Source organism: Balaenoptera physalus (genome assembly GCF_965194825.1).
Source record: "Balaenoptera physalus genome assembly, chromosome: 9".
Classification (NCBI taxonomy): domain Eukaryota; kingdom Metazoa; phylum Chordata; class Mammalia; order Artiodactyla; family Balaenopteridae; genus Balaenoptera; species Balaenoptera physalus.
Genome location: NC_138888.1, coordinates 31,521,055 through 31,539,537, shown reverse-complemented (window position 1 = coordinate 31,539,537; position 18,483 = coordinate 31,521,055). Strand labels below are relative to the sequence as shown.

At 40.5% G+C, this 18,483-nt stretch overlaps 1 long non-coding RNA gene across 1 annotated transcript in view; it reads left to right on the top strand.

The window, feature by feature from the left end:
• Positions 1-257: 257 nt before the first annotated feature.
• The window catches only part of LOC309667031, a 33,264-nt gene continuing 15,038 nt past the window's right edge, over positions 258-18,483 (top strand). Inside the window, exon 1 of the long non-coding RNA XR_014267493.1 lies at positions 258-459. This is a non-coding gene — a long non-coding RNA (uncharacterized lncRNA). The remainder of the gene's footprint in view (positions 460-18,483) is intronic.

The window sequence follows — 18,483 nt, the reverse complement described above, 5'->3', positions numbered from 1 at the left end:
GTGCGAGGGCTTTCTCCAGTTGCAGCAAGCAGGGGCCACTCTTCATCGCGGTGCGCGGGCCTCTCACTGTCGCGGCCTCTCCCGTTGCGGAGCACAGGCTCCAGACGCGCAGGCTCAGTAGTTGTGGCTCACGGGCCTAGTTGCTCCGCGGCATGTGGGATCTTCCCAGACCAGGACTCGAACCCGTGTCCCCTGCATTGGCAGGCAGATTCTCAACCACTGCGCCACCAGGGTACTCTCTTTTAAAATTACTTGAGGGGGGCTTCCCTGGTGGCGCAGTGGTTGAGAATCTGCCTGCCAATGCAGGGGACACGGGTTCGAGCCCTGGTCTGGGAAGATCCCACATGCCGCGGAGCAACTAGGCCCGTGAGCCACAACTACTGAGCCTGCGCGTCTGGAGCCTGTGCTCCGCAACGGGAGAGGCCGCGACAGTGAGAGGCCCGCGCACCGCGATGAAGAGTGGCCCCTGCTTGCTGCAACTGGAGAAAGCCCTCGCACAGAAACAAAGACCTAACACAGCCAAAAATAAATAAATAAATAAATTTATTAAAAAAAAAAAAAGTTACTTGAAATACATCTTTCCTCTGTGGAGTAACCCTAATAATTTAATATACATCCAGGGTCATTTGTTTTGTTTGGCTTTCAATTTCAGTCATTGAGATTTAAATAAAATGATATTCTTTAGCAGGTAATGACTCAGAAATCAGATCCAGATAAGAAATCTTCCTTCCATCCTTCCTCTTCCACCTCATTTCTCCCCACCACAGGTAATCATTTTTCATTGTGTCTTCTTTAGCCTCCTAATGTTTAGTTTTGCAAGAGGATATTGTGTCTTATTTCCTTCCTTTCCTACACAAAGGGCAGCGTATTATTTATTTTTATACTCCCTTGCTTTCATACATAACCATATATCCTGGTGATCTCTCCACAGCGGTGTTATCGCTACCTTCTTCTAACTTCATATATTGAGTTTCCTAATCCAGCATCTTTTGAATAGTCTCACTACATTTAGGGGACTATGTAGCCTCACAAGGGTAGATAGAGCCCAGAAAAACTGATTCTCACACCTCCCCACAAACCTTCCTCCCCCTTTCAAAATGGCATTCTTATATTTCCTGGGTTCCTCCAGTCAGGCTGAACTGGCAGTGAGTGCTTGGGGAAGGCAGTTATGCAGGTATAACTGTACCAGTTATCCTGGTACAGAAGCGTCATGGGTGACTACGGCATTTGCAGATTTGATAAAGTCCACTTAATGGCATCAGGACAAACAGTAACATCTGGTGGCACCAGTCACTGTGAGGGTCCCCTTGTCAGGCGCCTTCTGTGGTGATGTTTGGGGGCTTGTTCCCAGAAAGCCTTGAGCCTGGTTTTCCAGTCAACCCAACACTTCTCTGAGCTGCCTGGGATCCTTTTAATAAAATCCTTTTTCAGCTTAATTGGCCAGAGTATGCTTTCCTTGCTTACAACTAGGAACTCTGACCTAAATGCTCTTTATGAAAAAATAATGATTAAACAAGACTAAATAAAGAGAGTGAGGAAAAGGAGTGTACCATCTGTCCTTAGTTCATCTGTAATAGATTATCATTGACCCACTCTCTCTCAGCCTGTCCTCAATATTTCTATTATCCTCATTTTTCTGCTTAAAAAAAAAAAAAGCAACCAAATTTTGAATTCTATGTTTTGTTTCCTCCTTGTGTACCAGGATGATAATTGCAGATAGAAAACTGAAGTTTAGCCCTCTACCCAATGCCAGCATTTCTCAGTATCCAGCCTCCTTCTTTTGTTCTGGCATCAAAGCTGGCTTTGAGCATGACTGCTCTCAAGATATGAATGGTAAAGAAAGAAGAGTCAAATTGTTGACTTTTGGGTCTCTACGGAGATTCTCGTGAACTCCCTCAGTAAGGGAGATGTTAATCTTCAAAACGTGATTTTCGGGCTTCCTTGGTGGTGCAGTGGTTAAGAATCCGCCTGCCAATGCAGGGGACACGGGTTCGAGCCCTGGTCCAGGAAGATCCCACATACCGCAGAGCAACTAAACTCCTGCGCCACAACTACTGAGCCTGCGCTCTAGAGCCCGTGAGCCACAACTACTGAGCCCACGTGCCACAACTACTGAAGTCCACAGGCCTAGAGCCCGTGCTCTGCAACAAGAGAAGCCACAGCAATGAGAAACCCGCGCACTGCAACAAAGAGTAGCCCTCGCTCGCCGCAACTAGAGAAAGCCCACACGCAGCAACAAAGACCCAACGCAGCCAAAAATAAATAAATAAAATAAATAAATTAATTAAAAAAAAAACAAAAAACAAAAAAACGTGATTTTCAGTTTCAAGAGCCAGGTATTTGAGGGTACCATGAAATTTGATTATTTGTTTTTGTTTTAGTTCGAAAATCTTATCTTTGAATATCAGGAGCAAAATCAGGAGAACTCACACATTAATGTTTATGCCAAAACATGCTGAGAAGAACGGGGGATATCGTAAGGGGAGGTCTGGGTTTTCTCCCACTTCTAGAGATGCGGCTGAGTGGGTCAGTGGACCTGGAGGAGCCTTGGGGTGATGCAGGAGGATGGGAGAGAGCTTTGTGATCTGGCTGCCCGAGAGCAGAGGGGCACAGCAGAAGCAGCCAATAAGGGACTAAAGGAACGGTTAACATCAGCAGCAAGTATCCACAGAGAAGTGGCTGCATAACAGACCCTTGCATGCCCCTGATGCCATGATCCTAGTTGAGTATTATCAAGCTCACTGCCTGGAATATGGGATCTAGGTAATAACGTTCTCCTGTTGTTATCACATTATTATCAATAGGCTGGAGCACTTCTTGGTCACCGCTGGACTTAAGAACATGCTTCATTAAGTTACGATAGGCTAGGGATGTCCCTGGTGGTCCAGTGGCTAAGACTCTGTGCTCACAATGCAGGGGGCCCGGGTTTGATCCCTAGTCAGGGAACTAGATCCTGCATGCGGCAACTAAGACCCAGTGCAGCCAAATAAATATATATATTTTTAAAGTTACCGTAGGCTACTGAAAAGAGGAACTGGAGGACTCCCGAGAGAATATGGTGCACAGCCGTGCCCTGGGCACACTCAGACCTCTGGGGAGAGTCAGAGTTGGGAATGAAGTAGAATATTGGGTTTTGGGAGGCCAGAAACCTCACACGTCACTGGTGCCTCTGTCACTGTCTGATGTTGCAGGAGCTGTGTCAGGCTGTATAGGTTCAGGAAGAGGGAGGAGGAACAGGGGTCCTGTGAGGCTGATAGTGCAGAGAGAAGACATGGCAGAACCCCCAGACAGAGCTGGGAAAGCATAACATGACCTGGACAAGGCTGGTAACCAGGGACTTAATTTTCTTCTTGCCTTGTTCTCGGTCCAGCTCAGAGGTGGTGTTGGGTGCTTTCTATGATTCCTCTCTTTATGCTTAACCAACCCCGGACACTGGGACTCCTCCGAAGATAGGGCACTCCAACTGGTTCCATGAGCCCCATTACTTTTGTTTTTCATCTCTTGATTCCTTCCCACGAATCTGTAAGGCTCAGGTTGCTTTTTAGGGTTAACATACAAGTTTATAAGTAAAAACATATGGGAATTTATCCTCCTTTCCTCATAATAGATTATAAACTCCTCTGAGACAGGGAACCCGCCTTCTACAAGATGCCTTATATTATGTACTATGCAAATGGGGGAGAGTTTTCAAATATTAACGGACTGACTAGACCCCTCCATTCTGATGGGAATGCTGGCAGCTCCATCCGCAGCGTCACAGGTGGAAATAGCAAATAGCACTAGATGTTCCAAACGTGTTTGTTTTTCTTTCCCAAGAGGGCTACCTTGTGCTTCCCTAAGCCATTTCACCTGGTGGCTCATCAAACCGTAACCCTGCCCAACAAACTCGTCTGACAGATGACCTCATAGAAGCTGAAACTAATAACCTTGAGGACAAAGCAGGATTTCTGGCTTCACCTGTTGTCTCGAAGCATCTGGAGTGCTTGTCCATGTTTTCTTAACTTTCTTCCACATTTAATTTTATTAAAAAACATTGTATTAAGTGGCAAATTAATGAGGTTTCATAAGATAAAAATGTAAAATACTTAACACAGCTTTGACACCAAGCAAGCTCTCCCTACGTGAGCTAATCTTATTACCCGATCTTCAGAGATATCACCTTATTCATCATTCTCTCCCGTAATCATATACCACTATATGAGAAAGCAATGTCTAAGTTGTTGAACTCTTTGCTTGATATATATTTTAAGGTATGCCCCCTCCTATTTTTCCTGCATTTGCTACTTTTTAAAGTGTTCACAAATATTAGCACAGTAAGAAGTACATGAAAAGAAACTGCATTCTCTGTGCATTATTCATGGCCTTCGTTACCCAGAAAGGGCCAGCCTACTTTTCTATTTCCACATGGACATTTTGCACAGCCTACATTCAGCGTGACTGGTAGCAGTCATGGCAGGTAATATTTTATTCAGCCGGATCTAGACATGCACACAAGCCTAAATCTTGATAAGAAAACTGAAGCCCTTCTTGGGAAATTGCTTTGCAGGAAATTTACTGCCTTGTTTGGGTAGTGTGTCCACTCTGAGATAGATCTCTAAGGACCCTATGACGGGATTCAAGTCAGTAAAATGTGCAGGGGATGTTTTCCTGTTTTGAACTTGCTTCTCCTCCGCCCAAGGAGGTAAGTTACCTACTAGGGAGATTTCAATGAGGACTGGCAATGCCAATGTCAGCATAGTTCAGTGGTTCTCAAATTTTCATCTGCTTCAAAATCATTTGAGAAGTTTGAGAAAAGTCAGAATCCGGGTCCTCTTCACTCACTTCCCCCCTCCACACAGATTCTAATTTGCTAGACCAGGGAGGGGGTCCTAGGAATCTGCTTTTTTAACTCGTCCACTGGGTGACTCATTGGCAGGTGGTACACAGACCACAATTTGAGAAACGCTGGGCAGCCCCATTTACAGTCTCCCACTTAACAAGCATTTACTGGGTGCACAGGGTAAAACTGGGCATCAGGAGTAAAACTAGGCATGCAGTGTATTGGAAGAGAATACAAAGCACTGATGAAATAGTTTTCAAAGCATGTTCACATCTTTTGTTTCCTCTCCACGTCAACCATGTGAGAGAGGCAGAGTACAGATTGGCTATTAGATTGAAAGGCTAGTGTCTTTAGTGGCTAATTGATTACTTTTAACGAGATGAAATGCTTTTTGTGCTAGTCAATACTGAAGTGAGTTTTTTTGAAAAACAAAAGACTACTTTTTTTCTTCATTCTACTCATGAAGATATAACATTTAATTCCTATAAGAGTGCCTTGTAACATTTCTAGATCACGGAACCCCACCCCCTCTTAAGAATCTGATGAAAGTAAGGAGCTGGCCTCTGAGCGTACAGACGCACATGCCCGTGAAACACTGCAGAAAATTCCATCCAGGGACACCAGTTAATCTACCTTGTCCTAGAAGTTTGCTCTTTTCAAATGCAAATCTAACACTGTTTATTCAGCAAATATTTTTAGAGCACTTACACTAGGCAAAAGCACTGTGTTAGATGTGGGGTAGCAATTTGTGGTTTAACAAGCCCTCCAGGTGATTCTGATGTATGCTGAAGTTTGATATCCACTGGCCTAAACCAAAATGCTCCCCATAGGTTCTGATTTATTTGTGGGGGGCCATCACTGGTGTTTTTAAAATCTCTCCAGGAAATTTTCTTACACAGGCAGAGTTGAGACTCATTGGTTTAAACGTTGGAAATGTGGTTTCTGGTTCCTGATAAACACTCATGGTCCCCAAAGGAAGAAAATACGATGTCCACACCTATGTATCTATGGCTCCCAGCATGCACGGTGACACTAGGCTTGGAGTTTTAAAGGTGTCCATTATGACCAGGCAGCCCTTTTGCAGTCATGAGGGCACTTTGGAGGTGATGTTCCAATGCTCCTCCTCCTTCCAACTAATTTATTGTTTAAGAGCAGAAGCCCCAGGTCCTGCTTTCTAGTTAATTAATAAATATTAATTTATCTTTTAGAGTTGTTTTAATGGAAAAGATAAAACACAATCTCTGAGTGGTTTGTATGACACTAGAGGATAGAAAATCCATTCCTGGGGTGGAGGCTTTTAACTTCCAATTGCTGTCCTTAGTGACAAATAGATCAATTTTTGTTACTGATCAGTTGCTCTGCTAACAGTTTCTGTTAAGACATCTATTTCACAACTAATGGAGAAATTGTTGTTTTGAAGAGTTTGTAGGCTTTTGATTCACACGAGAAGAAATTTTTGCAAGTCACTGTCCTCTGGAATATCTGCATAGGGTCACTAAAGTCAGGTAAAAGACATTGCCTTGCCCAATAGAATGATTTTTATTAAATAATGAAATATACATATACATGTATATATAACTTAAAAATAATAGCCATTATTATTCATTATAATTAATCTACAATAACTTGAGCATTTATTATAGATGGACACTGTATTAGACACATTACATACATTAGTTAGTATATTCTTCACCAGAATCATTCAAAGTTATTATTATCCCCATTTTGTAGATGTTGTTCAAGGTCAAATACTCCGAATTCAAAGCCAGACCTTTCTGATTCCAGAATCTATGAACTTTTCACAATATTGCACTATCATCTTCCATCCTATTATGACACATAGAGTCCTAATATTCATATCTTGCTTCATCAATTACCATGAGGAAGACTATTACGACAGAATTCCAAAGTCCTCGTGTAACTGAACGCTTAAAATGTTTGAGGGGAATTCCTTGGCGGTCCAGTGGTTAAGACTCAGTGCTTCCACTGTAGGGGACATGGGTTCAATCCCTGGTCGGGGAACTAAGATCCTGCAAGCGGTGCAGTGTGGCAAAAAAAAAAAATTTGAGGAACTAACTGCACGATGCTCATCATCTCCCTTTCTAGTTCCTATGAGAGCTGCCTCTGTTTTAAGCGGGTAAAATACTCTTATTTAGTATTGGGTTTATCTTGGCAGTTGTATGAGAGCCTGTAGAATGGATAACTTTGGAATTTTAATAGTAATTTCAATAGTAGTGAAGAGTGAAACAATCTAAATATTCATCATTCAAGTTAATTATCGTAAGATCATTTGATAGAATATTGATATGTCTTTAAAGCATTCTTTAAAAAATTATTCATAATATAGGAACTGTTCAGAAAATAATTCTAAGAGAATAAAATGAGATATAAAATTGTTCCCAATGAACAAAATTGTTTGCAATGAACAACACATGTAAATACATAAAATATTAGAAAGTAACATAGAAGAATATTAGCAGTATTTATATATGAGAGGTAGGGTTGTGGGTAAAGTTCATTTTCTTATTTTTTCAATATTTTCAATATTTTACAATGGGCACATATCCATTTTTAATAATAAAAATATTATGTTGGTCTATCATCAGGAAGAAAAATAAAAATTATGAGGAACCTGACAGATTATTCAGTGAATAATTGAGTTGTCTAATTGAAATGATAAATGTCTCCAATCAGTCTCATTAGAGATATTCATGTCTGGATATAAAACTTTTCTGAAACTATGTCTGTTTTATAGAAAACCACACGTTACTAACACTTTCCTTGTGAGTTTGGCATTATAAAATATTGGTTTATATATTTTCATTGTTTTCATGTTAGAAATAGAGTAGAAGGTGCCTGGTACAAAGTATGTTCTCAATAAATATTTGCTGAATAAATGAATGAATGAATGAGTAGGAGACGATTTCTCAGGTTGTAATGCATAAAGAGGTCACCTTCTGTCAACTTTCTTTTACCGCTGCAATCTTAGATTCTTTTTATTTTTCAATCAATCAGCTGGTATGTTTATGAGCATTGTCCTATAAATATTTTAATCATAATTTTCTCTAAGCTTTCTCTTGGAGGATTAGTGTAAATATGCTTAAAACAGAAATATGAATTCAACTAATACTAAAACTACATGTGTCTTAATGAGGGTGTAACTTCTTTTTGTCAATGTAGAAAAGAAAGCATCAAATCTTAAACTTGCATACAATTGTCTGAAAGCCTTGAAAACAGTAGAAGCTCTTCCCAATAGCACAAATATTCCTGAAAGTTCACTTGTAATAGAGTTTGGCAACAAAGTCCATGGACATTACACTGTAAATACCATTTATATCCCTGCTTTCAACAGCCTTGTTGGCAAAAATTTTGAAACTCTGGAAGTACCGTACCAGAAGGTAGACCTCAGTGGGAATGGAAAACAATGGATATTCCTAAATCTGAGAAAAGAGCAGTGACTAGATCCACCCAATTGAGAAACCACTTATCCCTAACTAAAGTTGTATTTTTATACTCTTAGGGCTTTCTGGCTGTTCCCCCAGTCTCTATTTGCCACTGACTCTCACAAACAATTTAGGACCACTTTTTCAGCAGATACAAAGAAATCAGACTATGGCATTTCAAGAAAAAAAATTGTATATCAAAACATTTTAAATTTACTATTTAATTGCTTATTTATTTTTCTCATGCTTTGAGACTATGAAGAATTTGAGGGTGCTTTTAGGCAACACACATAATCTGATAATCAAAAATATACTAAAAGTCAGCATCAGATAAAATGAAAATGAACACACACACACACACATGTATACACACAAAATCAGCTTTGAGCTTCCTGGAAAACATAGCCCCAAAGAAAAGTCCAAAAGAAGAAAACTTAACTTTCTCAGGCCAAGCAACACTTTATAACATTCAGTTCTGAAAGAAATTACTCAGAGGACTTCGTGTAGGGAACACTTAAAGATATAGCACACAATAACTTCAATAATAACTCCACTGCAAATATAGATATAAGGCTGCTTATATCTAAGGCTTATAAGATATAAGGCTTCTTCTTATTGTGTCCTTCCAAAAAGATCAATTTCCTGATACTAAAAAGCAACCCTGGGAGATCAGTCTGCAGTGAATCAAAACAGTGCCCAAGGATATTACTTTCTTAGATTGTGGTTCAAACCCTGAATAAAACCTACATTAAAAAAATCAGAATTGATGAATTGCTTCACTTGAGATCACTCATCTATTAATAGATGTAAGTATAAAGTGTCATTGATTGAAGGATGTTCCAGCCAAATACTGTAAGATCAACTAATAGGGGAGTGGCCAAGATGGCAGAGTAGGAAGACCCTGAGCTCATCTCCTCCATGGGCACACCAAAATTACAACTATTTATAGAGCAACTCTTGATGAGAAAAACTGGAAGACTGGCAGAAAAGATCTTCTACAATTAAAGATATAAAGAAGTAACCATGAGATGGGTAGGAGGGGCAGAGATAAGGTATAGTCAAGACCTATACCTCCAGGTGGGCAATTTACAAATGGGAGGATAATTACAATGGTAGAGGTTCTCCTCAAGAAGTGAGTAGTCTGAGTCCTACATTAGGCTCCCAAGCCTGGGGATCCTGCACCAGGTATGTGAGCTTCCAGAACGTTTGGTTTTGAAGGCCAGCATGGCTTACTTTCAGGAGAGCCAGAGGGCTGCGGGAAATAGAGACTCCACTCTTAAAGGGCCTACCCAAAATCTCACATGCTCTGGAATCCAGGGCAAAAGCAGTTAATTTGAAAGGAGCCTGGGTCAGACCTACCTGCAAATCTTGGAGGACCTCCCGAAGAGGCAGGAGGCAATCTGGGGGCATAGACACTGGCAGCAGAGCTCCTGGGATGCATAGGACATCTCCTACCAAAGGCCACTTCTCCAAGGCCGGGAAACATAACCTACCTACAAGATACATAGAAATAAAATCAGCAAATTAGGCAAAGTAAGGCAACAGAGGAATATGTCCAAAATGAAGGAACAGGATAAAATCTCAGAAGAACTAAGTGAAGTGGAGATAGGCAATCTACTCTACAGAATTCAAGATAATGATTATAAAGATGTTCCAAGAACTCAGGAGAAGACTGGATGAAGAGAGGGAGAAGTTAGGAGTTTTTAACAAAGGGTTAGGAAATATAAAGAAGAACCAAACAGAGATGAAGAATACAATAACTGAAATGAAAAATACATTATAAGGAATCAATAGTAAATTAGATGATACAGAGAAATGGATCAGCAAACTGGAAGACAGAGTAGTAGAAATCACTGAAGCTGAACAGAAAAAAGAAAAAAAAAAGAAATGAGGACAGTTTAAGAGACAACATCAAGCATAGCATTTGCATTATAGGAGTCCCAGAATTACACAAGAGAGAAGAAAGGGGCAGAGAACTTATGTGAAGACATAATAGCTGAAAACTTCCCTAACTTGGGAAAGGAAACAGACATCCAGGTCCAGTAAGCACAGAGAGTCCCAGATAGGATCAACTCAAAGAGGACCACAGCAAGACACATTGTAGTTAAAGTGGCAAAAATTAAAGATAAAGAGAGAATATTAAAAGCCGCAAGGGAAAAGCAGCAAGTTACATACAAAGGAACTCCCATAGAGCTATCAGCTGACTATTCAGCAGAAAGTCTGCAGGCCAGAAGGGAGTGGCAGGGTATATTTAAAGTGATGAAAGGGAAAAATCTACAACTAAGAATATTCTACCCGGCAAGGCTTTTCATTCAGATTTGATGGAGAGATCAAAAGATTTAGAGACAAACAAAAGCTAAAAGAGTTCAGCACCACCAAACCAGCTTTACAAGAAATGTTAAGGCAACTTATCTAAGCAAAAGCGGAAGGGCCACAACTAGAAACATGACAATTATGAAAGGAAAATCTCATTGGTAAAGGCAAATATGCAATAAAGATAGTAAATCAGCCATGTATAAGGCTAGCAGGAAAGTTAAAAGACAAAAGTAGTAAAATCATCTATATCCACAATATGCAGTTAAGAGATACACAAAACAAAAAGGTGTAAAATATAATTTCAAAAACAGTAAACATTGGTGGGGGGGTAGTAAAAATGCAGGGTTTTTTTTTTTTTTTAGAAAGTAAACATTGGAAGGTTAGAGGTTTTCAAGCTGAAGCTTTTTTTTAAAGATTTTTTTTTTGATGTGGACCATTTTTAAATGTATTTATTTATTTATTTATGGCTGTGTTGGGTCTTCGTTTCCATGCGAGGGCTTTCTCTAGTTGCGGCGAGCGGGGGCCACTCTTCATCGCGGTGCGCGGGCCTCTCCCGTTGTGGAGCACAGGCTCCAGACGCGCAGGCTCAGCAGTTGTGACTCACGGGCCTAGCCGCTCCGTGGCATGTGGGATCTTCCCAGACCGGGGCACGAACCCGTGTCCCCTGCATTGGCAGGCGGACTCTTAACCACTGCGCCACCAGGGAAGCCCATGACCTCTTATTTGTGCATCCATGGAGAGAGAGAGCAAGCTTTTGGTGTACCTTCTTATAAGGGCAATAATCCCATCATGAGGGCCCCACCCTCATGACCTCATCTAACTCTAGTTACCTCCCAAAGGCTCCTATTTTCAAATACCGTTGAGGGTGAGGGGTTCAGCCTATCAACTGGATGTGGGGGACACCAACATTTGTAACAGAATATGATGGATCAATACCCATAGAGTAGAAACCATGAACACATGATGATATGAATAACTGAATAAATAAATAAATGGGGAAGGAATAAAAACTCTTTGTTAGAGTAGAATTCCATCTAATAAATGTAAAAAGTGATGGAAATAAACGATCACCATTTGGCAAATGTCACAGTAATAACTGTTTCAGTCAAGAATCATCAATGAAGGCTAAACTTAGTGGGTTGAAGTATAATGAGAAACAGGATAATTACATAAAATTGATTAACCTCACAAGATATTTATTAATCACAAAGAGAAAAATAGTAACTTTACAGTGGAGAAACCTGGCAAATCCTACTTTAACTGAGAGATCAAAGTCAACCTCAACAGTAATGGGACAAATCAACATCACATGTCCTCTAACGTGATACACTGAGAGTATACAGTATTACTTTTGTGGTATTCTTGCAAAAATGTAAAACTTGAATTTAATCAGAGGAAACCTCAGACAAACCTAGGTTTAGAGACTCTTTAAATGTCTAAAGTTTATGAAAGACAAAGAGAAACTGAGGAACTGTGGCGATTAAAGGAGACTAAGGGGACATAGCAAGTTCATGCAATCTGTGATCCTAGCTTCATCCTGAGTTCAGGGCTCTGTCTATATATTATACCTCTGGTCCCGCATAATGAAAAGTACAGAAGCAAGCAGTAAATAAAATGGTTTTTAGTAAATACTTATTGATTGATTACTTACCAAGGAATCTAGGTAGGTAGAGCCCTCTGCCTTCATCAGCCTCTCTCTCTCTGAGTAGCAATGTGTTTTGAACCACCCACAGAATGTAAGTGTGCACGTATACAGGTCAGAGGAGCTCTGTCCTTCACCAGAGAATTTATAGCATATAAGCTAAAAAACTGAGTGGTTGCCTTGAAAGTGCTGGACTCTGCCAAGTAAAGATGTTTCATGATCTCAGAGGTGACTCTCATTCGTCCTTAACTCTGGAAAGCCAGAGAGCCAAGCCTCCTTGCTGATGTGTCCTCAGGACACATCTTCAAATGGTTTACCCAAAGAGTGGACATCTTGTCGATTCCCCTTTTGGGAAATGTCACTGGAAAGACCATAAGTTCAACTTTCTACTGTATTTTGCCAGAATATTCTCAAAAATTCACCTGTAAACTTCCAGTTTCCAAGAATAGTAGGCTAGGTTATTGAGATCATCTCTCTTGATGACAACAACTAAAAATAATGGGGAAAACTCACTTAAAAGCAGTGATGACCTAACATGACAGTAAAGAATTGTGAGGTTAAAATTAAAAGAGAAAATGGGAGCCTCAGGAATTAAGCTAGAACAGAAGCTGCTTTTGCTCTGGGGCATTTGAAAATTCAGGTAAATTTTAACTTTTGTTTTGACAGCCTTGTGGAGTGAAATGGACATAAATCAAAGCTCAGGGCATATAAAAAGTTCAGAATTAAGGAAGAGACCTTAAAAAAAAGCTGTGACCCTTTAGAGGGACTATCCTCAGAATAAGTTGGACAAGAAGTTAACCAGTTTTTACAAAGATTTGCATCCAGGTTTCAATTCACCTGGGTGGCACTGAGACCCTGAGCCCTGAATTGGATTTAAGGCCGTTCTAGACTTGTTGTGCCCCAGGTACCTGGAAACTACACAGATTTTATCGGAGGAAGATACTTTTATCATCTCCTCACATTATTCCTGAAAATATTTTCATTAACAATGACCAGCACAAAGATGACCTAACATTAAAAAACAAATCACCATAAGAAAGAAACAATAAGAATAGAAGTAGGCCTACAAAGATTTCAAACACTAATTACCAGCTACAGACTACAAGCCGACTATATTTACTATGTTTAAAGAAATGAAAGACAAACTTGGAAATAGCTACAGGGAGAAGAAACTCATATCAAAAAAATGGAAAATAATTGAGAATTCATTAAAGAGATTTAGCTGATGGACACATTATTGAACCAGGGAATAGATCAGAAGATGTTCCCTAGAATGCAACATGGAAAGATAAAAAGACAAAAAGAGCAAGAGATAAGAGAATAGACTTAGAAGGCCTAACATACTTTTAACTTTAATCCCAGAAGGAGAGGAGAAAGAAGCTGAGGCAGAGAATATGAGACACTGGCACATATAAAAATGGCTGGGAATTTTTTAAAAACCTGATAAACAATATTTATCCACAGATTCAAGAAGCCAAACAAATCCAAGAAAGATATATAGAAATGCACAGCTAGACCCAGCACACCAAAACTACAGAAAGCCAAAGGCAAAGAGAAAAATCTTGAAAACAACTAGACAAAACCCCACTTTCCTCCAGAAATGCCTCATTGGAAGCTTAGGTAACGTAATTCCCAGAGCATGACCCAAGATAACCTTAAAACAAAATCCTGCCATCTCTTAAATTAACACACTTCTGGTTTCCATTAATAGTTACAAGAAATTGATATTCAGTGCCGATTAATACACAGACACACTAAAACTCCTCAGCAAAAATTAAAATTCTGTTTTTAATTTCAGTTTAATTTTCCAGAGAAGTCAGACTTTGAGGGCATCCACCATCTAGCAGGACAAATCAAAAGAAAGTAACCACTGAAACATAATAATGATTTGACTCTCTGGGTCTAGGTAGAGAACTTGATGAATTTTCTACAGATTCTTTGTCAACTTTTTCAGAGTATATGGTTCACTACTCACCAGGGTTCATTTCTGAAAGATTCTGAAAATCCTTTTAATTTTTTAAAAGCTAAAGTTTGACTGTCTCATTTATAAGAATGAAGAAGTCTTGCAGGTGAAGAGAGGTGGCATGAGAAGTGGGAGTAGCATTAGAGAGATCCAAGAAATGTGGATCCCGTTCTCAGCTCTAGACTCAATTCGTTGTGTGAGCTAAACAAGCTGCTCTACCTCAGGGGACACGGTTTTTCCATTTGCCTGCCTTCCTACCTTCCCAGCCACATTACCTTGGAGTAAATCTAGATCCCAATAACAGGCATACACAGTAGTTCCCTGGCTCCAGTCTTTGCCTGTTAGTGCAGGACCTTAAGTCCCCACACTATTTCCAGGGTACTCTCAGGTGACTCACATGTGCTCATGAAACCAGCGATTATCATTTTCTGTGATTCATATCTTCTTCCTTCTCTCTTAGATTCTGTCTGGGAGTATGCAGCTGCAGCTTGCTAAATGAAACTTAAATATCTTCCCCATCCCAAGGCTGCAGTTCAGGGTCCCCTGGGAACTGAGGGATAGCTCTGGAGACTTTGGGGCACCAGGTGGGTGGGTCTTCCACTTTTGGGTTACTCACTATCTCCTGGTGCAGTGCTGCCCCGAGCTCCTATGCTCATAGAGAGATCAGTGACGTCCCGACATTTTGTTTCCTATCGCCTCCACACTCTCAGGAGGACTGCCTCAAGTCTGACCAGGTAAAGAGAGGAAGGCAAAGAAAGAGGAGGAGGCTATAAACACATAGTCATGAAGTGACATGAGCCAGACACTCAGAGTGAAGCTTCTTTCATGGCCGTCCATTCTGCTTAAGCTTCTAGCATGCCTCAAAGGGTTAGAAGAGTTCCTTCCTAGAGACATGACTAGGTAACGTACCAGGGATCATTAGTTTGAACATTTCTATAAAATCAAAGTGTTCCAGGAGCGGATCCCTTCTTATTGTATTGGGTTTAAAGAGTTCGGGCAAAAAAGAGTGGATATATGTATATGTATAGCTGAATCAGTTTGCTGTACAGCAGAAACTAACACAATATTGTAAATCAATTATACTCCAATAAAAATTTTTTAATAAAAGAACACTCAGTAATTCAAGAAAGCTTAAGAACCACCAAGCTGGAAACACTGGTGCCGAGCGCGAATGTCCCATCTGTAGCACATACATCGTAGACCCACCCCCCTGCTGTCGTACCCACACCCCTCACACCCGCCCTGACCCAGACCGAGATGAAACAGGCTCCAATGCCAGCCCTTCAGGTCACTTCCTGAGTAAGAGATGGCTTAAAGAAAAAGAAAATCTTTAATGGAATCTGTTCTCAAATAATATGTTACAACAAAATATAAAGAATGTACACAGGGCTTCCCTGGTGGCGCAGTGGTTGAGAATCTGCCTGCTAATGCAGGGGACACGGGTTCGAGCCCTGGTCTGGGAAGATCCCACATGCCACGGAGCAGTTGGGCCCGTGAGCCACAACTACTGAGCCTGCGCGTCTGGAGCCTGTGCCCCGCAACGGGAGGGGCCGCGATAGTGAAAGGCCCGCGCACCGCGATGAAGAGCGGTCCCCGCACCGCGATGAAGAGTGGCCCCCGCTTGCCGCAACTAGAGAAAGCCCTCGCACGAACCGAAGACCCAACACAGCCAAAAATAAAATAAATAAATAAATAAATAAAAAAGAAAAATAACAAGTGACAAGTGTTGGCAAAGATTTGGAAAGATTTAAAAAAAAAAACAAAAAAAACAAACAAACAAACAAAAAAAAGAATGTACACAATACAAAAATATTTAGAAGAAAAAAAAAAAGTTTGGGCAATGCATCAAACAAAATGGTTCCCTGAAATCACTTCATTAGAGATGTAGTCCTTTGGATTTTTTGTACTTTCTAGTTCTTTATAAAAGCGCTAAGACTCCTGGGCTTCATCGGAAGAGAGTCTTGTTTGTTAGTTGGCTGATGAAAGGACAGTGCAGAGATGGGCCACAGTTTGAAGGCTTAGAAAGAGAAAGAGGTAGAGGGTAAGAGCTATATGATTTTTTGGTTCCTCTCATCATGGAACTTATTTATTCATCTTTCCTTTTTATTGCAAAAACATTAGCTGAGGGCTCTTAAGGGTTGCACTCTGTTCCCAAAAGATATGGTGAAGTCCTTATCTCCAGTCCCTCAGAATGTGGCCGTATTTGGAAATAGGGTCATTGCATACGTGTATAACTAGTCAAATGCGGTCATACTGAAGTAGGGTGGGCCCTAATCCAATATGACCTGTGCCCTTATAAGAAGATGGCCATGGGAAAACACAGAGACACAGGGAGAAGACCACGTGAAGATGGAGGATTAGAGTAATGCATCTACAAGCCAAGGAATGCCAAAGATCGCTGGAAAACCACCAGAAACTAGGAAGAGGCAAGAAACGATTCTCCTATTGGTTTCAGGAGGAGCATGGCTCTGCGACACCTTGATTTCAAACTTCCAGCCTCCAGAATTATGAGATAACAGATTTCTGCTCTTTTAAGTCATCCAGTTTGTGATATTTTGTTATGGTGGCTCTAGGCAACTAATACCAGGGCCTATGTGTCAAACCTCATTCTAGTGGCTTTGGATCCAAGTCAAATAAGATGTGGTCCCATCTTCAGGAAAGTGCTAGATAGGATTTCAGAGAGAGAGGGAGAGACAGAGACAGAGAGACAGAGAGAGAGAATGAAAGACGGAGGGAGAGAAGGAGAGATATTAGATAAGAGGTTTGTATTACTAGGAGAAGGGCTTTAAAAACTTAATATGTACACTCTAAAATAAGTGAAAGGATTGAGCTGGGAAAACTGGAGCTCTGATAGGATGATATAGGTAGGATGTCCTCTGTCTTCTTCCTTTAGAAGTCCTGAGATGACAGCTTTGGAGATCGAAAAGATGGTTTATGTTCACAACAAAAAGGAAACAGTAATCACTAGAAGTCAGCATGGGTTTACCAAGAAGAGAGTGTCTCTCAGGGTCCATTCATCACCTTTGACAGGGAAGTCAGACTGGTAAGTGACAAAATGTAGCAGGCAAAGTGCAGCAAGAATTTATTGACATACCTGGCAGTTTTCCTTATGATATCCTTACAGCCAAGATGGAGTGGTTGAGCTGGGAATTGAGGGAACAGCTGTACCTGTGGATCCATGACTAATTAATGGAACTATGGCAATCTGGGCTGAGGTTTCCATCGGAATACCAAGGAGCTCTTTCATAGGTGCTGCCCTGTTCAGTATTTTTATCAGTGAATTGGAAAGTCAAGCATTACCAAATTTGTCTTTGATGGGCTAGATGACTCCATCTACACTTGGATGGGTGCACTTGGTTCTGGATGGAATCACATAGTTAAGGAGGCCATAGGGAAGCCAGAAGATGTTTTGAAGGGAATGACCAAGTTGATGACCTGAAGGAGAGTAGCCATCATGTAATATAAGAAACTGGTGAGGTATTTGGGGATATACAGGCTAAACAATAGACAATGCAAGAAAGACATGAAGCCGAGGGATAGTGTGTTTTACTTGGATTGAAGGGTTGTAATCACCAGGTCAAGTAACAAGAAGGCAACCTCAGCTTGATATAGAGGGAACTTTCAGATGTTAGAGTAAAAATAATACACCCACAATGAAACCTGAAAGGTATCAAATCTCTATGGACTCATCTACAAATTTAGTGAAAATCCTAGCAGGATTCTTTTTAAGGAACCCAACAACTTATTCTGAATATGTAGATGAACAGAGGCTCATAAATAGCTAAATCGCTTTTGAAAAAGAAGAGCAAAATGTTACTATTAACCAAAGAATGGTAAGATATACCGTAAAGCCAGGATAATCAAAGAGTGTGGACCTGGTACAGCCACAGGTAAATAAGCCAATGGATCAGAAGAAAGAGCCCATGTGTCTAGGGGAACTTGGTACACGAGGGAAATACCACTCAAATCCATGAGGCAAAATGGAAGGACGGCTCAGTGGGTGTTGCTGAGGAAACTGATGGACTCTACAAGGGAAAATAGAGTTGGAAAACTTACACAATGTACAAAGATGGGTATAGATGGATTAAAGAACTAAATGTGAAACATAAACTCTAAAGCAAAGAGGAGAAAATACAGAAATATATATTTGTGATTTTGGAGTAGAAAGGACTTTAATGAAACTTCCAAAGTGCAAAAGCATAAGGAAAAAATTATTCAACTGCCTATTTCAAAAATAAGAATCTTGAGTGATGACATATATATAAAGTTATCAGGTTACTGACAGATTAGAAAAAGTTAT